Here is a 20,023-nt window from a genome sequence, read left to right as displayed (position 1 = left end):
TCTTTTTGATGTTTTGACCGAATCGCCACGAATTTCAATTTGCCATTTTTCGGGGCGATTCGTAGCATTAGTAGACCACGTAAAAGCCGAGCATAAGAGATGTATTCAAATTGAAATAAACTGTTAGATGCGTGTTAACACAGAAAGTCTATTTTTTAATAATGTATATTTCGTGTTGTGCTCTCTCTAAACATCCTGGGTAAATAACCCTCTCACAGGCGTTGAATTATATTCCCTGGACCGGTTGCTCAAAACTAAGTTATTATAACGATACTAAACTCTAACAGGTCGTTATCTTGCCCCTGTGTCTTAATCGAAGTATTAGAAGCCTTTTGTCAACGTTTAGAACCGGGTTTATAATTTTTTTGCGGTCGAGAAGCATATTAATAGAACACAGTTTTGTGGGAAACAATCGCTTGTTAAGCACGACGTTTCGGCAACTACCCTCTTATCGTTACCTAGTTTTATTCCCCTACTCCCCCCCTCTCTCTCTCTCTCTCTCTCTAAAAATATGTTCTTTAGCGTTATAATATTTAAAATGTTACATGTTTACTGCTATTGTATTGCTTTCCAGGGTTTAAATTTAGTCTAGTGCTTTTATGATCAAGTTGATACATTTTCTACTTCCAATGAACAATGGTCATTGTAAAAATGTCTATAGGTCTACTTGATCCAATTCCATAAACAAAACCATACAATAATTTTCAATAAATATACAAATCTTAGTTGCTGTGTTTGGTTATGTTTCCATGGCTACCAAATAAACATTTGTGAGATCTTATGCTTAATTTATGCTCCAGTTGTTTTTGTCTGGTTTTGAAAAGGAATCTGATGTTATTGCGTTAGATGACAAGCGATCCGTCAGACTGGTTAATGAGTTAATGGATTCACCAAATGCCGTAGCTGACAGCACAAACAGTACACCACCTACAATTGATTTCTGAAAAGGTCCAGATACAAGGGAAGTAATCAGCTACCTAAGGTGTATTTTAAATTATGGGAATTGTATTATATTTCCACTTGAATAAGTTTTAAACTCTATTTTTCTATTGGGTAATTTAATCATTCGATATTCGTTTATTGGCATCTACTCACGATTATCGATTATTTGGTTATTCTGGGCATATTTGTTTTTGTTATTGAATAACAAAAGGGTTTACAAGGAATGGTTTGATATTCATAAGGTGTACAAACTGGAACGATATCGATTTTGTAAACGCAAGACTTACTTGAATCGGCGGTATGCATTTGAAAATGACAATATGACAGATTAGCCTGCTGTTAGAAATCTCAATATCCGTGAGACCATTAATAAAGATCAGTTAACAGGTATATACTTCTAGATATCTCCTGGTGTTTTATCGGAGAAGTACTAATAAACAGGCTTTAGATATATTGATAAATGATTTCTGGAAGACGGCTTAAAGACTTAGATCATCTATCAGATATCTGGTTCACAAAGGTACTATAACTAGAGTAGTGTAGCGTGACATTTATTAACACCGTACATTTAGTTCTGTTCTAAATCGGGAACTGTAAGTAGAAAAAAGGTTAGAACAACAGGACGATTCACTTGGCAATCGGTTTCTGATATTTATAGCAAGGGAGGAACTGAATAGAAAACGAATTTGCCACCTATATGATGTATGCCTCACACAAAATGGAGGCTCGTAGAGAGACGTTGATATCGGCGATCAGGGAGCAGTGCTTACACAGAGGATGTGGTGGGATAAAAAATCTATCAACCGTCTTCCGGCGTATGGATCTGGATTATTCCAAGAAGTTATGTTTTAAGGAATTAACTAAAGGCATGAAGTCCTACGGAATGGACGTTAGTGATGAAGATTTAAAAGTTGTTTTCAACACCTTGGATAAGGATAGGAGTGGATATATTGATTTTGCAGAGTTCATGCAGCACCTCCGACCTACGATGTCCAATAGTCGAGTTCAAGTCATCAATGAAGCTTTTGATAAGCTGGATGTCAACAAGGATGGCGAACTGAAAGTAGACGACTTGCAGGGTATGTATATGATGCGTATTATTAAGGGAAATCACCCAACCGCACAACTTGCAGGGTATGTACATGAGGCGCATTAACAAGGGAAATCCCCTATCCTAAAAATTGCATGGCATGTACATGGCGCGCATTAATAAGGGAAACCCCCTATCCTCAAAAATTGCATGGCATGTACATGACGCGCATTAATAGGGGAAATCCCTAATCCTCAAAAATTGCAGTGTATGTCCATGACGCGCATTAATAAGGACAGGCTTTTTGTTTGAAATGTATTAGTTGGATGCACCTTCCCAGTGCCGGATTTAGATAACGATTGCCCTAGGTTATTCCACCGGTGAGGCTCCCCCAAACGCCCCTCGCTCACGACTTGCTGGGTATGTATATGAAGGATATATTTAGGACAGCCCTTCCGTTTGAAATATATTAGTTGGATGCACCTTCCCAGTCCCGGATTTAATTTAAGGGATCCTATAGGGTATTACACTTCCGTCCCCCACCCCCACCCCCCCCCAAAAAAAAAAAAATCCCCACCCAACAACTAGAGGAAGATGAAACACAAATGAGCAAAGCCAAGGATGATTAAATGGACGTTTAACGAGATAGATAAAAATGGGGTTTAACGCCCACTCAACACAAACTAGGTCATTTCGGGACTATTTCAATGGTCTTTAGCATTGGGAGGAAACTGGAGGACCTGGAGAAAACCCACGAGGTTGAGCAGGCAGTCACTTGAATCAATGACAGACCTTTTGATCCAACGCGCACGCGTTAACCATTCGCACCCGCCCACACACACACCAACGTTTAAGACTACAGTACGTGTAGGAAAATAATTATTACAGAGTCAATAATATGATATATACCTTGGTACACTGCACCTTCCCCGGTGGCTGAGTGGGTAAGACGCTAGCTCGCTAGCCTGGAGGTCGCGTGTTCGGTTCCGCGTGGTTTCATCTTGTCAGTGGTTCAGGACGGAGGGCCTGATAAGGACAGCTGTCTAGTCGTTCGGTGGGACGAAAAACCAAGGACCCGTGTATACATTGGCGTGCACGTTAAAGATCCCTTGGCAGTTGGAATTCGATATCAGCACACTGTATGGCGTATGCCCGTCTTCATTAGCCCAGTCGGAGCATAACTGTAGGACGTTAAACCCCATTTCATTTCATTTTATTTCACTTCCCCATAGGCATATAAGAATATAAAGTCATAGGTTTCCGGTATGATGGACACGGCACAATAAAGTTTGTCATGTTGCGTGATTGATTTAATATTTATTAGAAGTTTATTTGTTGATGCACCATCCCCTAAGGCAAAATTATGGTAATAGGAATATATAGGTATAATAGACACGGTACAATAAAGATTGTCAATAATAGACTTATGGATGAAATCATGTTGCGTTAATGATTTTAAATATTTATTAGAATTTTTTTTGTTGGATACACCTTCCCCAAAGGCAATATTATGGTCATAGGAATATGTAGGTTTCCAGTATGATAGATACAGCACAATAACATTTGTCAGTTGGACTTCAAAAGACAGTCGTAATTGATTAAAAGCATGCTACGTTCATGATTTAATATTTATAAGCAATGCGATGACGAGATAGCGATGGTATTGACTATATATGATGATCTATACTGATAAAAACTGTAGAGTATTGTTAACACTGAGAGCCTGATAATTCACTTTATTATCGCTTGTTTGATCTTTCATTGAATTATTGAGTAGTTTAGCTGTTCGTTTTAATAAACTATTGAGTACTTTGTGTGGTCTCTTTTTATTGAATTATTGAGTACATATTTTGAGAGATTTTTAAATTCATTATTTACGTTTAAGGTATAGCACTAAACTCCAACACAAAACCCCTAAAAAAACTAATGGTTTATTTTACATGTGGGACGACATTTCGATAAGTGTTCCCTTATCGTTTTAAAGTAGAAAATAATAAACCATGTATGTTTTTTTTTATCGTTTTATGGGTGATGCATATGTGTTTACACCGATCTGACTCTTGGCACACTTTTCAAGGTGACATTACAATGTACGAAACAGCGAAACAGCGCTGTGTTATATAGCTTAAGCTGGTAGCATAAAACTTGACATATTTCATTTTATTTGACGAGAGAAACTCACGACACTGTTATTATATATTTATAAATAAATACAGAGATATGTTTGATATTATTGATTAATACTGTATTCACCTTACCACTGAATATAGAGCACACTGCTAAATATTTAAAGATACGTTATGGGAGATTAGATAAAAAGCTGGCAGTTCTCACTATAATAGTTAAAAATTCGATAATGTAAAGGGAATTTGCTGAAAATTTCAGTCAAATTGATCCACTCTGAACCGAGATTTTAGCGATTGAATTTTCGGCCTAGCCTCGATCGTCATTACTAAATCATAATCCAGTAAACATCGCAGGCTAGCGTTGACATCCAGGGTTGATTATGGTCTGGATAAGTTAATGTCTAATTAATAATTTAGATAACATTTCAGGCCTAAAGAAAGACCTGCAATAGGCATATTTAAATCTTGCATAATGTATGTTTAATAATGAGATTTAAAACACTATAAAACGAATACCAAAATGAATTAAACTAAATTATTATTGCTATTAATACACGCAAACAAAACCGATAAGACTAACCCGCGGACGAGACAGACTACACAGACATTGCAATAAATAAACAACAAATTGTCAAGTCCAGAGCGCAGAGCGGAGGGTCTGGCAAAGGCAGTGTCTAGTCATTCGAATGGGACGACAAACCCTTGATAGTTGTAATTTGAAATAAGAGTACGCCGTAGTGCCGCTGTCTGGGCAAAGTTTCTCTCATAGCTCTACTCCCTGAGCCCACTCGGTGCAGACAAGTAGGACGTTAAACCCCGTTTCATTTCATTTTGTGTCCACAGTAGAAACTAAAATAATAGATTGTAATCCAAGAAAAATGTGAGAGGGGTCGAATCTTTTAACGCGTGTTGCTTAGATTATAGTACCTGTCATTGTATCAAATGGCGTGGTTTCGATTGCCCGCTTGTACGTGACAAGGAGTAGGGTATCCCTGCCAACCCCGTGGGTTTCTTCGAGACTACGGATTTCCACCCACTGCTAATAGACCCCTAATCGCAAATGAATTATTGTGATAACATTGAACCAAATGTTCGTCTCGAAATGACTTATTTCATGTATACGCCCCCCACCCCACCACACACACACAGACACACTCTCGCTCTCTCTCTCTATCTCGCACAAAGGAAAATCAACAATTCTAGTCTAATCACCGGCACTTGAAGGGATTAAAATAAAATTTCTTACTACTGCTTGACTATATATTAAAATAAAATTTCTTACTACTGCTTGACTATATATTATATACTATAATATATAGTCAAGCAGTAGTAAGAAATTTTATTTTAATCCCTTCAAGTGCCTGTGAGTCTAATATACGCGTATAACGACATATGCTTCTGAGTAACACTTTGGTTGCTATATTGATCTGTTGTTTTAAAGAAAAACACAAATATTTAGTTTGTTTATATTTATATGTTGCTATGGTGATATTATAACGCTAGAAGCAAGTGTTTATCTAATTGTCAGTTTGACATATTCCTGTTTATATTGCTGTTAATGTCAACTGTTTTTTATTTACTAGTTATGTGAATAACGTTTGTTAAAATAGCTGATGAAACAAAATACGCCACCATATGATAGAAATCAAAGTTAAGAGCTATTTTTTGTAATAAGGATTAACTAATTATTTTAACGCCAGGTGTTTTTCGTATATCTCGTTCTAAAAAAACCCCTCAAGTCTGTTGTAATATTAAGTTCATTTAAATCCAACCCCGAATTCTATCTTTAATACTGAATTTATCATATAACGTCCTACTGTTCTGCTCCAACTAGGCTAATGAAGACGGGCATACGCCATACAGTGAGGGAAATTTTGCCCGGACAGCGGTACTACAACCTACTCTCATATCGAATTGCAACTGCTAGGGGATCTTGAATGTGCACGCCAATGTCCACCTTTCTGGGTATCTTTAAAGGGTAATAATATTGGTTAAACACGTTCCGAGACCATTGCTACGATAGATGCGTAACGAAGATTTAAAGAAACGGAAGTGACGAAAGCAAAAGGAAACACGAATTATCCTTCTATAACTGACTGAAGTAACGAACGATAACAGATAATTCCTTCGAAGACTGAAAGTTGTTTGATGATATAAACCAGATTTTCAATGAAGAATGTAAACCAGTAGAATTATATATATATTGTTTTAATCCCAGAAACGTCTAGACAATTTAGAAAACCATTCTGATGAGTGGAGACTAACTATTAACCCTTTCACTGCGTATACCCGGTAGTACCGGGTATTATAAAATGTCGGTAAAATGCCCGTACCCGGTATTACCGTGTACTCAGTAAAGCCCTCGCTAAAATTAGTACCGTAACTGCGAGTGCCATCTATTGTATTTTCTATACACTAGAACATATTTCCACGTGTTTCAAAGCAGCAAACCGTAAAATGGCGGAGTGCATTGTGACAACGTAGACGATGCACTCTCGACGAAGTCGTGAATGACGTCTTGCTGACCAACATGTGGACAATTTCGAGGCGGGTGATACACATAATTCGTTTCCAGTTACTTGATAATGATAGTCGTCAGGACAGTGATTGGTATTATGAAGTGTGTGATTTTTTGCGCGACGTTCCGCCCATGGCTAGCTATGTCTCCCGTGCATGATGAACAAGCCCAATGTGAACACGATAGCCCTGTGTCTGCAGTAGATTCTGACAATAATTCTGATGTTGATAATAATGCTGGCCTGCTGGATCGTAAAATACGTAGGTAATTCCTGATTCCCGAACGTGTAGATCTATTGACTGACTATATTGATAATGATATGGGACTTGGGGATGAAAGTGAAAGTGAAAGTAAAAACAAGGTATTGCAATCCGCACGTGGTCATGGCAGCGGGAGACGTGATGCGCGTGTTCGCGGCGGCATTGCTCATGGCTGCTATTGATATTTTTGTTCATTTTATATATCTTTATCAAAATCCAGTAAAAAAAACAATATCTTTTAAGTATTTCATGGAGAAAAATTCGTTTTCGTGTTAGCTTTAGTGTGAAATGAGAAATCCAAAATGGCCGCCATGACGTCACGTGACTACATTATTATGCAAATTTCCAAAATTCTATTTTTTCCTCTTAGCCCAACCTCATGCCCATCCCAACAGACAAAAAGATTTTTCATAAAAGCTTCCATAAGTACTGCTTGGCATTCAGTTCCAACCTCCCTTTTTTCCTCAAAAAAGGGTCTAGCACAGGCAGTGGATTTACGTCTAGCATTGAAAGGGTTAAGTATAAATTAAACAAAAACTATGTGTCTAACACTTACCAAGATAACAGATAACGCCCATATTTTTATATAATATAATATTTAGAAAACGTCAATGAATTAAATTATCTTGGAAGAATTATGTCAGACTCTGGCTCCTGTTTAGCCGCTATAATGGATAACTTGACACAAAAAGGAAGTAAGGCATTTTTATACGCCCACATTTTCACGTGGGCGTACTATGCCGTCGCCCCTGTTTGTGGACACTCTACAGGTCATAATTTTTATCCGATTTTGACGAAACTTGAAATATAAGTCTATCTTCCAAAGATCTCGGTCCCTTTCGATATTGGCATGTATCAGAGCATAACTTTATGGATATATGGCCCCTGATTGTTTGAAAAATAATGTTTTTAGCTTGTGGACACTCTAGAGGTCGCAATTTTCATTTGAAACTTCAAATGCATGATCTTGGTTCCTTTCGATATTTGCGCATATCGGATCTAACTTCCTGAATTATGTCTCCTGATTGTACGAAAAATCGCGTTTTTAGCTTGTGGTCCCTCTAGAGGTCACAATTTTAATCCGATCATCGTTACACCAAACTGATGGTTAAGTTCGAATTTCGTGAAAATCAGACCAAAACTACCGGAAAAATGGCCGCCATTCGTACTCTAATAGTGTAAAAATATGGTATATCAAGGTTGTGGGCCCTCTAGAGGTCACAATTTTAATCCGATTTTGATACAACTTGAAATACATCTCCATTAATACAAGTAGTCTATATATAATTGCTCTACACATTTGTTACTGTACTTGCTTGAAAACGTTGAGAGAATACTCTTCGAAACGTCGCCCAAATAAATCAGTAATTGTTCTTCCATAAGTATGTGTTATAGTTTATAACTTGAAATACACTTTTATAACCCAAAGATCTTGGTTCCTTTTGATATAATTCGCGCATATCGGATCGTCACTTCCTAAATTACGGCCTTTGAGTGTATGAAAAATTGCGTTTTAAGCTTGTGGTCCCTCTAGAGGTCTCAATTATTATCTGATTAAAAAAAAACGTTTGAATATATCACTGTTACATCGTAATGTTGATTGAGTTCGAATTTTCAGAAAATCGGACGAAAACTGCCAGACAAAATGGCCGCCCCTCTACGCAAATAGTGTAAACATCTGGTATATCAAGGTTGTGGACCCTCAAGAGGTCACAATGTTGATCCGATTTTGATGAAGCTTGAAATACCTGTTTATAACCCGCAGATCTTAGTTCCTTTCGATATTTGCGCATATCGGACCATATCTTTCTGGATTATACAAAAAATCACATTATTTTTTTAGCTTGTTCTCTGTCCATCTCTTGCAAAATGTGGGCGTATCTTGCATGGCAACGGCTTGTTTATGGTTAACACATTATCAAAAATAAATCCAGATCTGTATCTTGTAAAGAAACTTTTCATCTCCCACATTCGCTCGATCATTACATATAATTCGGATCATGGTTTATGGATATGGACGGGAAACAACAGAAAGCAGATGTACTTTAAAAGACAAATATTCCTATGTAGACTCAACAATGATAGAAGAATTAAATATTAAAATGTGCAAATGTGCCTTAGAAACAAACAGAAAAGTAGCTATATATATAGCTGTACGCGCAGAAACGGGCTGCACGCCAATTTAAAGCTTTATTAAAAGTTTAGCACTAAAATAAATATGAAGGAATTAAAAAATACTACCTACTTCAAACTTAACAAATGAAAATATGCGTGCAGAAGGGCAATCTGATTAAAATACAGATCTATATTTCGTTTCGTTTTTTATATACTTTCGATAGCCTACACAACATGAAGATCTGACAAGTTGTACTCGAAGGTCGTGCCAGGGGCCGTACGGACGGATTTTGGGCCTATGACGTAAAACATTGATTAATCAATCAGCTTTGACGTTTCTAGTGGTTTACCCACAGTTCCGTGAATGGCATGCCATTTCATTGGCTTAACCTTCACTTCAATCAAAAAGCCAGTAATATAACAACTCTTCCAGATCCCAATGTAGTAAAAACAAGTAAAACGAAATTTTGAACTATAAAAAACGAAACGAAATAGGATCTGTGTTTTAATCAGATTGACAGAAGGGAGATACCGTTGGTTTTCATTTATTACAAATGGCGAAAATACAAAATCCAATATAGACTTAAAACATACTATTATAATGTATTGTCCCAAAAAATAAATAATAATGAAAGTCTAGATGGAGCGTCTTTAAATAAGCTAAGAACATATGCAAAGATAAAAAAAATGATATAAATAATGAAAATTATTTAGAGATGATAAAAAAATCGAAAACACAGAAAAGCAATAACAAATCTAAAAATAACCGCACATAAATTGAAAATTGAAACGGGGGAAATTTATAAAATCACAGGTTAAAAATCGTTTAAGTAATGTATGCCAGGAGGTAGACGACGAAATTTAGATTAATTTTATTCCATGAACCAGTCATTATAATCTCGCTTAACTTTGAGATATCTCCCATAAGTCACTTAACGTAAAGTGGATTTTTTTGAATACCACTAAAAGACTAAACACTACTTTAAGGGAAAATATGATACTTAACATTGCCTTTGAATACCACTTACCCTTAACTTACAGGAATAATTAAGTGAAATCTATAGTACTTATATGACTATCTTAGACGTAAGATATCCTTGGAATACGGCCCCTGGCATTGAAATAATCAGTTTATCCATATTATACCAGATATTGTTGTTAACTTTCCAGACATTTTGAATCAGACGTGATTAATGTTTTATATGTGTTCATTATTAGACTGATATAAAATGGAAATGGTGCCATTACAAAAAAAATTTCACTAGATGACGTTGAATGACGCGTTTGTTGTTGTTATATTTCGCGAAATACAGGAAACCGTTGGACGTGGATTTTACGAGACGGCAACGTGTATATGGTCAAAGTCATCGTTAATGAATAATAAAACGCTAATAAAAATGGAAAGAGTCGAAGTTGACTTACTAGTTCGGGTTACAGGCTTGCTGTACAAGAATGGTAGTTTATAAAGACATAATACTGAATGTGATCATGATTATTGGAAATCTGTTTTGCCATTTGTATTATGGTTACCTCCCTTTAATCGAGCTTGTTAGTTTAATAATAATAATAATAATAATAATATTTATTTCCTATAATACGCATCGCATCCTAAAAAAAAACAACCTCAATGCGTAATACAAAAGCATTTAACAGGACATAAAAAAAACTAAAAACATCGCTAGTGTAAATGAATCATTCAGTTTAGTGCTGTCGGAAAAGTTGTGTTTTGGGGTGTGTTTTGAAGGAGTCGAAGGAGGAAGCATTGTGACTAGAAATAGGGAGAGGGTTCCACAGTCGAGAGGCAGCATTAACGAAGGCACACTTGCCATAAGCCACATGGAGGAACGGTCGCGCTGGTTCAACAAGAAGGATCTCCACGGGTACACCTCTGTGGAACTCTGTGTTACAAGATCAGAAAGATAGGGTGATGCCTGCAGGTGATTGAGATTTAACAGTTAACGTGATAATTTTGAATTCAGTGCCCCTGTGCACAGGTAAATGTGCCCATTCTTACGAGAGCGCGTTATGAGTAGTGCGGCAGAGTTTTGGATAGATGGGAATCGTTTTTTTTTTAGAAAGCTAGGATAGTAATCACCTGGTGTGATGAAAGCGTAAACAAGCGATTCGGTAGAAGTGCGGTCTAAAATGTTGCGAATACGACCAATAATTATAGAGCGCGAAAAACGCTGACTGGCATACCTTAGTAACGTGATTAGATAAAAGACCATTCTCACACGAATATCATCAACACGTTGTTTAGTTACAACCACATTTTTATATCGGCATGTAATAAAAAATCCAAAGATTGGTGTCATATTAATTAGCCCTGTCTCCGCAGAAAAACAGGACGTTAAACCCCATTTAATTTCTTTTCCTCGCTGGGGATATCACATAGAAGTTAACCGCGATGAATAGCGTTTTGCAATAACGTGGTATAACAGTTCAGAAGGTTAATTGTATTTGTGAAAACCAGCTCAATTTCGTCAAGGTTGCTGGGATGTAGGTTAGGTTTAAGAATTTGGGGGAGAGGTTAGGTCTACACATGAGCACTGATCTAGGATGATGAAAATATAGTTCTTGATATTTCCTAGTTTTCATAAAAATACATAAGACCCATATATTAAATTTATATACAAAGTTGATTTCGCTGTTTTGGGTGCTGGTGGTGCTGACGGCCTTTCTTAGGTGGCGCTTGTAGGTTTCTGGTAATTTTGTTTCTGAAGGAAAATGAATAAATTTGAGGCTCTCGGGCGAGAGCCACATTAGTGTGTTTCCTACTAAGGATTGACTTTCTAAAAATGTTTTTGTTCCACTATCCCCGGGTTAGGGCTAGAGATTCTTATATCTAGTTGATTTAAGTTACTAAGGGTTAGGGCCAGGGTTTGATATATTATTGGCTCTGCTTTAGGGTAAGGACTGGTCTTATTTATTCTAATTTACAGTGCACTAAGATGTCGTTCAGATTTTTATTTTTAGAATATCCAATTATAAGTTTCTATGTGAAGATTTTCGGGTGATTTTCCGAGAGGTCAGTGTGGTGTTTTCTGATGACTTTGGATGCACTTGCTGCTGTTGCAATAAATGGGACTACAAAAGGGGCTATTGCGCTAGCCGTCTGAACATTCAAACCTAGTGGGGGGGGGGGCTGTTGTTTTCAATTTGTCAATGCTGAATTTTTTCTTTTGTTAGCCTAAACGTTTTAATGTCTTCTGGAGTTTACAAATTCGCTCTTAGTTTTTTCGATTGGTGTGACAATGAGGTCAGAAATGTCATGATTTGGTTGGTTGAAATGATTTGAGACCGTTTGTCTTTTTTGGTAATTATGTCTGATCGGTGACCGTTAATTCTTCCCTAAGTGCGTGTACGTATTGTTTGTCACAATGTCTGCGTGAAATTAGATAAATTAGGTTTGAACTGTTACATGAAAGTTGGTCTAATATTGGGAATTGTGTGTCAGATGTTTTGTTATGGAAGTGGCCGGATATGTTTATGATTTTGCATGTTTGACATCTGGGGTGGCCACAAAGTTTGGTTTTAACTGCTGATTACATATTGTTTGTTTCTTTGATGGCAAGTTCAGCTTGAATAGTGTTTTTTATACGTCAGAGATAGCGTTTAGAGTATCCCCTTTGTCTTAGCTTGCTAAATACCAGCGTGCATACCAGCTCAAAGTCGGACTTCTGAGTACATAATACCATTAAAATCCAAAATGTCAAAGCTGGATTAAGACCAGTAATTCTTTACCCATTAACGCGAAAATTAAATCATGGAATTTCTTGGGCTGTAATATTTTTTGAAGGGAATTGATCGTTTCGATTATATTATGTTTCTACGCTTCGTCAAACTAATCGATAGTCGATAGGGTGTGACGTAATTTTCGTATCTGATTTCCAATGTTTACCTCCTGATCCTTCCTCCTTAAAATCATGACTATTCATCAAAACCTGTAAATGTAAATTCAGACCCTTTTCTTCCATTCCAGACCATAAAAAATGCCATTCAAAAGGGAGAGTGGGCGTGGATGGGAGGAAAATGCTATTAATGGACATACTATACATATTATGAAATCTGAGAAAACAATTACTAGTCTTAGCCCCTTTGTGTGGTAAAACCGTTTTAGCCTCGTCATTAGAAGGAAGTAAAACCCCATTCATTTCAATAAAAAAAAACCTTAATAAACATTAATATATTGAGTACACTTTACCGAGCATTAAGATGAATACAAAACCATCCGTTACGTGGATTGCCACAGCACCGTATCTCACAGCGGACTATGTTAACCGAGAAGCTTTAACACATTAAAGCTTCTTGATATTAATAATGCATTATGTAATAGCTTAATCTGACTGTTACATGGTTTTATTTTGGTTTCAAATGATGTATAAATTATTATTTAGATATTTGTTAACATGACAAGCCGATAATCAAGTCCCTGGGCCATCGGATGGCGCAGATGTAAACAGATTAAAATACGATCGCCATTCAATGATTTAATTTAAAAATGGAGAAGCGAAGCTGAGTCTCGATTAACAAGCGACGTTGCTGTGATAATGAAATTTTAAACAGTGATAACGTCGCCCGGGATTAAGTAATATGAATGAAATTTTCAATAAATTAATTTAAATTATCTATTTTGAAACTATTATAGCAAGAACGACCATCCCTTTATCTAAATCTCACATAATTCATCTTTAACAGACATTGTTAAAGCGGAAGATTTATTAGATTCTTATTGATACGTACGTATGCATTGTTTCATTAGAGACTTTTGGCAAGCGGATTTTTCCCATCCGTATCCCGTATCCGTATCGTATACGTGATACGTTGCGTCAATGTAGTTTTAGAGTTTTGGCAGATTTTAGCAATTTTTGGTTTAACTGATGTATCATTTCAGAAAGTTTAGCCCGTAGATCAACCAGTATGCAGACAGACGGGAAAAATATGAACATTCCGAGAAAAACCCATCAAAAATAATGATTAAATTTCAGTCGTTATCACTGTTAAAATCACATCAAATATACACCTTTGTGTACTAGGATACACATAGATTCATAAAAACGCTATGATGCAACATTTCAGCGTCTAAAAGTAGCAAAAAAGACGGTAAAAAGACGACAGTGTTATACGGACCATTTCCGTATGAAAGCCGTTCCATACGTGCTGCCGTATCCGTGTGCCGTATCACGTATGAGAAATACACAGACATTGATGACGTCACACGCAAAATCCATACGGATACGCGATACGGACTAGGAAATTACGCTTGCCAAAAGTCTCTATTATTTGTTACCAACGCGTTTGTTAGATTCTTGTGAAATTAACGGAAAAACAGAAATAGTTTAATGTAAATATTTAATGGTATTGAAGTTTGCGTATATAATGCCTTCTTGTTCACATGCGGTTTTAAGTCAGTTACGTATTGGAGGATACAATCATTTGTATTAACCGGGAAATTTCAGTATGGTTATAACCTAGAAGGCATGAGAGGGCGGACAAAAATCGGACTGTTTAGAATCACGAGTCATGATTGCTCAGTGATCAAGGGGCTGGCGCACTAGCCAGGAAATCCTAAGTTGGAGAACATTCCTTATGGTTATCCTCATATCAAGGGTACATGACGGGGGTGGCATAGCAAGGAACAGCGTCAAATCGTTCTGATGGGATAAAAAAAAGGTCCCGTATACACATAAAAGAACCGTTCACAGACTGAATTCGGCGAAGAATATGTACCCCATTTCATTTCTGTTTAGACTCTTACAACATTAAAAACAAAGAGATTATTTTCTCTCCATAGACAATCATTCTAGAATTCACTGGAAATTGAGGTTCATTATTTCTGCATCCGATCTGACATTTTAAAGCTGCTATTGACTGGCATTTTTTAATCAAGTGAAGCACAATATCCGTTATTGTAAAATTGATATGTTGACAACCATATTTGTGACGTGGAAATCCCATGACCTTTTAAGTATTTTTTTAAAAAAAAACTACTAGTAGATACGGATTGGGGAAGTGTTAAATAAATTCATCTTTTCAGAAAAAACTCATCACAAGACAGGGGACAAAAAGATCCATTCGGAAAAGGGCCAAGATTGCACCCAATCTAATTAAAATATAGATCTATATTTCGTTTCGTTTTTTTATACTTTCGATGGCCTACACTAAAGACAAGTAAAATCGAAATTTTGAACTATAAAAACGAAACGAAATTGGATCTGTGTTTTAATCAGATTAGATGGCACCTGTAGCCGTGGGTCTGTACAGTTAGGTATAATCGCATCTAAGTAGAGGGAGCCACGGTGGCTCAGTGAGTAAGGCACGAGCTCGCTAACAAATTCATCTTTTCAGAAAATACTCATCACAAGACAGTGGACCAAAAGATCAATTCGGAAAAGGGTCAAGAATGCACCTGTAGCCGTAGGTCCGTACAGTTAGGAATAATTGCATCTGCGTAGAGGGAGTCATGATGGCTGAGTGAGTAAGGCACGATCTCGATAACAAATTCATCTTTTCAGAAAATACTCATCACAAGACAGTGGACGAAAAGATCCATTCGGAAAAGGGTCAAGAATGCACCTGTAGCCGTGAGTCCGTACAGTTAGGAATAATTGCATCTGCGGAGAGGGAGCCACGGAGGCTCAGTGAGTAAGGCACGAGCTCGCTAACAAATTCATCTTTTCAGAAAATACTCATCACAAGACAGTGGACCAAAAAATCAATTCGGAAAAGGGTCAAGAATGCACCTGTAGCCTTGAGTCCGTACAGTTAGGAATAATTGCATCTGCGTAGAGGGAGTCATGATGGCTCAGTGAGTAAGGCACGAGCTCGCTAAGCAGGAGGTCTCGGGTTCGGTGGTCGAGAGAGTTCCCAGCCGTAGGTCCGTACAGTTAGGAATATTTGTATCCGTTTGGAGGGATCCGCGGTGATACGTTGAAGAACTCTTGACAGATGGAATTCGATGTGAGAGTAAGCTGGGCACAGTGTCCCCCATAGCGCACTGTATCGATTTTGCACGTCTTCATTAGTCCAGTCAATGCAGAGAAGTAGGACGTTGACCCTAATTTCAGTTCATCCGTGTGGTATTATGTGGTAGACAGAATTAGGTGGTGACTTTTAGATACCGGGAGCAGATATACTCACAATGCCGGAAGTTGATTGGCCCAATCTGTTGATCCCAGGGCCATTTTTATTGTTGTCTCGTCAAGTTGTCACCTTTCGATACCGGAAGCAGATATACACAATATACACAATGCCGAAGGTTGATTAGCTCAATTTGTTCTGTAAATGATTTTTATTTATTAAATGTCGGAATCAATGATCGTCCCTGATAACAAACGACTGATTCGCCTGACGTAGCCAGATTGTCATAATTCCCCTTTGGTCACCAATGCAAAAGACACATGAAACATTTCCATCATGATGTGTTTGAAAGCTGTCATGTTAGTCTATTAAATTATAGTAATGACCAATATATATTCCTTGTATATTATCAGCATTATATTGGGTATGATTGCTTTTTTTAAATTAAAAGTTACACATTTTTCCCAACAGGAATAACAATTATCACTGTAAAACTCTTGTTGTTATGACAATAGTATGACCTAACCAACTATTAATCTTCCCCACAATAAAAAAACCCATGGCAAATTAGACAAACGCCTTGTTGAAATCGTAAATTTGATCATTATTGTGATGTGGAATAAAATATATTCGCTGTCAACTATTCGATTGAGTGAGATGTCATTCTGTTAAAGCTAAAATACATTCTATTGATGTCAAGGGTCAATTTTCCTTCTTCTCATTTCAAATTCGCATAATCGATTTTACCATCTGTATTTAACATTTATTAGAGTATCTAACATCCTCCCCTTAACTCTTTAACATCCTGCCCTTCATAGAAAATATAATACAAAAGATATAACGTACCACAGCAATTTAAAAAAGAGAGGGAAAGATATACAAAATCCATTAAAAAGATTAAATAGGTATAAATGCGAGTCATAAAACAGAAGGTTTGAATACCTGGATATTACATGCATTTAAACATACATTATGCAAGAGCTAAATCTGTCTATTGCAGGTCTTTCTTTAGGCCTGAAATGTTATCTAAATTAATAATTAAACATTAATTAACCTATCCAGACCATAATCAACTCTAGATGGTTATACAAGCCTGCGATCTTTAGTCGATTATGAGCCGATTTACTGCATAACTTTCCTTCACGATTTAACGATTAAATGGGTAATCGAGACTATGCTGTTTATCGTACTGACTTTAGTAATGATGATCGAGGCTAGGCGGAAATTTCAACCGCTTAGTTCTCGGTTCATAGTGGATCAATTTGAATGAAATTTGCAGCAAATTGCCTTTACATTATCTAGGTTTTAATATATATTATAGTGAGAACTGCCAACTCTTTATCGAATCTCCCATAGTGTATCTTTAATATACAATATATACATGCTTATAATATGGAGATACACAGAATGCATATAATAAGAGCTTAAGAAGAGATGTCAAATAAAAAGAAACAAATCAAATAGCTAAAGATAAGGTATTTGAAGTAGATTTAAGCTAAAGAAGATTTTTTTCCTGAAAAGATTCAAGTTATTTAAGTTTTTTAAGGGAACACAATTTATATGGGAAACAGTGACTGGTTTTGTCCTAAAAGCATGGGGTTTCAACAAGCATCCTCTTATGTTTATCAAGCACAGTACCATTTATTAAGACAATGTTATAAGTCAAGAAATGTCATGGATTTACATTATATTTATGTCTCCGGAAAAGTACTACCTGTCAGGAATAAAACAAAACGAAAGTCACATCTGATTTTCATTAAAGTTCTAGCTTGTGTCTATTAGACTCTACCTGTGAGGAATAAAACAAAACGAAAGTCACGTTTGATTTACATTGAAGTTAATGGGGAGATAATTACTTGTTTTGATCCAGCTCGAGACGACCTAAATGCAATTTTTAGTCTCCGTCGAATAACAGTTATTTAGATACTGTCAAAATTGTGTCCTTGTTGACGTAAAAAAAAATGAAATGAAATGGGGTTGAAGGTCTGCTCCGACTGGACTTTATAAAGACGGCCATACGTCATTACGCCATACGGTGTGCTATGCGGGAAATTTTGCCCGGTCCAATAACGCCATACGCCATGCGATGAGAGAGTGGGAGAAAGAGAGAGGGGGTCATTTCGGGACTAACATGTGGTTCAATTTTATTTAAATAATTCGCTTGTGCGTAGGGGAGGAAATCAGTATGCTATGAGGGAAATTGTGTCCGGACAGTTGCGCTACGGCCTATTCGTTTTTCGAATTCCAACTGTCAAGGGTTCTTTTACGTTCACGCCAACGTGTAAATGTCGTGCTTCATTGACAATGGGGGGGGGGGGCACACCAGAACATCCCGAGGAACTTTCTAGGCCAACACATGGAATGAACCCGAGACCTCCCAGTTAACGTGCCAGCGTTTTACTCACTGAGCCACTGCGGCTCCTGTAATAATAAGACCTTTACGTAGATCTATATTTGTTTGGTGAAACACGACAGGAGTAATAAACTGTCTAGTACATCTTTTTATAAGATATCAATAAAAAACTATATGATATATCTTTTATATAACACGATTAATATATATGTATATATATTATATGACATGAATAAGAAACTATCTATTATAAATTTTTTATTAGCTTTCTTCCAGGTTTATAGATTTTCTGTATGTTATTTACATTAGTTACAAGCTGTTTATGTAGATATTATGGCTATCAATATTAAATCTACAAGGTGCCCGCTATTGTTATTCATGGCCACGGGAAAGCTATAAGCAATAACACCATAAAAATACCTATATTGATACATATATTGTTTAATATACAGGATTGAATTACATGAAATTAAATGAATTTTAACGTCCTAGTGTTCTATGCTGACTAAGACATGTTATTACCGTAAACATACTCAAATATCGCAAATTGGGCACGCAGAAAAGGGTATGTTCACTTTGCATCAAACAGTATTCAAACCAGCTTTGGTGGCAAAATGTTCTTTATTTCACAGAATCAAGGGATGAATAAACTACTAGACTGTAAAATTTCGTAAGCATCCTATGTTGCATTGTATTCAGGACGACTATTTCACACAAAATCGTATTTTATATCCAAGTGGACCTTCCATTTAAACATCTATCTGTATAATAAGTTTATGAAAATACGCATTTAAACAATATTATCAACCACCTGTAGCACTTTACACTCGAACTAAAAATAAATTGTTTATTGGAATTTTCGATTAAACGGAAACGTTCTTGTTGCTGTAAAATACTCGATCAAAATACCAAGTGTTAATTTATATGATAATTTAAGGCCTACCTTGTAATACAAAAATTTGTAACACGTTTTAACACCATATCTTTCGGCATGAAATGACAATAAATTGTTTATTAGATAAAACGGAAACACATCTTTTTTTCTATTTTGTGCCTGTAAAATAAAATACGATTTATCATTTTATATAGCGTATTTCTACTGATGATTAATTAAGTAATGCAGAAATTTGCAACACGTTTTAACATCCTATCTTTCCCCTTCCTTTTTAGGGGTCCCGAAACTTGTTAATATTCATGAATTTACGTCGTTTTTGATGAACTGCTAAGGTTGCCGCAAGTTAAATGTGTGCAGAAGCTAGAAACTCCAAGATATACTCTATAAAGCACAATTTAAAGTCAGTTTTTTCTAAAGAAATTTTGCGTCGGTTCGGAGAGAACCCCACCGGACCCCCGCCTTTACGGAGCAAGCATCAGTCCGCCCCTGGGGTATCATTAGTTGCATTTTTGCCTATTGTCTAGTGTCCATTGCTGATGAAAAACAGTATTGTTGTTGTGGCAATCACAAGAACTTGTAAAATGAATAACAGACAATCTTATCCAAAATTACTTTTTGAACCCTACATTGAATTCAGTAACTCTGAACACTTTATTTTTGAAGGAATATCCAAAAGAACAAAAATCAATTATTTAAATGCCATC

At 36.5% G+C, this 20,023-nt stretch overlaps 1 protein-coding gene across 1 annotated transcript in view; it reads left to right on the top strand.

Moving 5' to 3' along the window:
* The first annotated feature begins 857 nt into the window (after positions 1-857).
* The window catches only part of LOC126811670 (calcyphosin-like protein), a 58,213-nt gene continuing 39,047 nt past the window's right edge, over positions 858-20,023 (top strand). Inside the window, exon 1 of the transcript XR_007675699.2 lies at positions 858-2,021. The gene's annotated coding sequence lies outside the window, so the exon portion shown is untranslated. The remainder of the gene's footprint in view (positions 2,022-20,023) is intronic.

This window comes from Patella vulgata, chromosome 2, assembly GCF_932274485.2.
Source record: "Patella vulgata chromosome 2, xgPatVulg1.2, whole genome shotgun sequence".
Taxonomy (NCBI): domain Eukaryota; kingdom Metazoa; phylum Mollusca; class Gastropoda; family Patellidae; genus Patella; species Patella vulgata.
This window is presented reverse-complemented; position numbering and strand designations above follow the sequence as displayed.